Source organism: Pan paniscus, chromosome 17, assembly GCF_029289425.2.
Source record: "Pan paniscus chromosome 17, NHGRI_mPanPan1-v2.0_pri, whole genome shotgun sequence".
NCBI classification, from domain to species: Eukaryota; Metazoa; Chordata; class Mammalia; order Primates; family Hominidae; genus Pan; species Pan paniscus.
The window spans coordinates 53,299,987-53,301,227 of NC_073266.2; the positions used below are offsets into that span (position 1 = coordinate 53,299,987).

The window sequence follows — 1,241 nt, forward strand, 5'->3', positions numbered from 1 at the left end:
AAGGAACCTTGCTTTTCACACCTCTCACCTCCAGTTTTAGGGTCCTCTTCTGGGGCTTCTTCCCTATTGGGAGTTCATGATCTGATTTCATTTCCGTCTGGAGTCTCTGTCATGTTGGCAGTAATGTCTTCAATGAAACCAGCTAATGCCTACAGTGGTTTAATCTCCCACCTTGCAGAAAATATTCACATTTTAATAGACAACTCCTAAAAATGCAATGCTTTTCCGATTTGGAGGCGGTCCAGTGGTGGGCTTCTCATCAATGGGAGAGATGTTTGGGGAGAAACTGCCTTCCTTGCTACCCTCCTACCCCCATTGTGGAGTCTCAGTCACCTGGTCTGGGGACCGGAGGTGAGGAGCAGAAGGCATCCTCAAAGCCCAGACCCAAAGTAGGCTGTGTCATCCTGCAGCCAGCACCAGCTACATGCACTGGGCCAGAGGTGAGCCAAGCTGTGTACGGAGAGACGAAACCAGGACAAAAAAGGGGGCTGAATGGGTGACACCTGGGGTGGTCCGGGTCGGCCTCTCTCCCAACACCCCACACACCTGCCCACCAGAGCCTGGACTTTCCCATGGTCTCTGTGCAGTCCCCTATGTCGAGTCCCTCAGGACAAGCGGAGCAGGCTCTGCTGCGGACCTGCGTCCCTCCGGCTGCAACACAAGACACGAGGGGTCAGAGCAGCGCCCGGGTCCTGTGTTGTAGCCCGAGGTCTCACACTGTGTCATGGTGAGCCCGACCTGCAGCACCTGCCCGGTCTCCTCTTCCAGGTGGGCTGCCCAGCTTCTGCTTGGGGAATCCGACTTGCTGTGCATCCCGATGAGGAAGCTGTAAAAGAACAGAGGTCAGCATCAGTAGAGGGTCCTGGGACTGGAGCTCAGCAGAGGCCTTGACCTGAGGAGTCTTGGCTGTGATGGACGAGGAGTCCTGCCCGGGGCAGCATAGATGACCTGTGCTCCAGGTGAGCAGCGAGCCTGATGGAAATGCTCAGAGAGGTGAGGGGCTTTGCACACAAATACTTCACTGTCCACATACCTTTTCCTTTAAACAATGAATTATGGCTGTTTACAAGCCACTAATTACAGTTTATCATAACAATACTTCCTAGGAAATGGGTTCCTACTCTAATACTATAATGAGAATTTTGTAAACGCCAAGCTAGTACAATGAATTGCCCTGAGTTATAATAAGTATCTGCACTTTGGGAGTGAGGCAGTAAACACAACATTACTGCTATCCATTT

The 1,241-nt window shown here is 52.0% G+C and overlaps 1 non-coding gene across 1 annotated transcript; it reads right to left on the bottom strand.

The window, feature by feature from the left end:
• Positions 1–630: 630 nt before the first annotated feature.
• Positions 631–739, bottom strand: MIR187 (microRNA mir-187). The gene has a single exon (NR_106573.1). It is a non-coding gene; the product is annotated as a microRNA mir-187 (primary transcript).
• Positions 740–1,241: the final 502 nt, after the last annotated feature.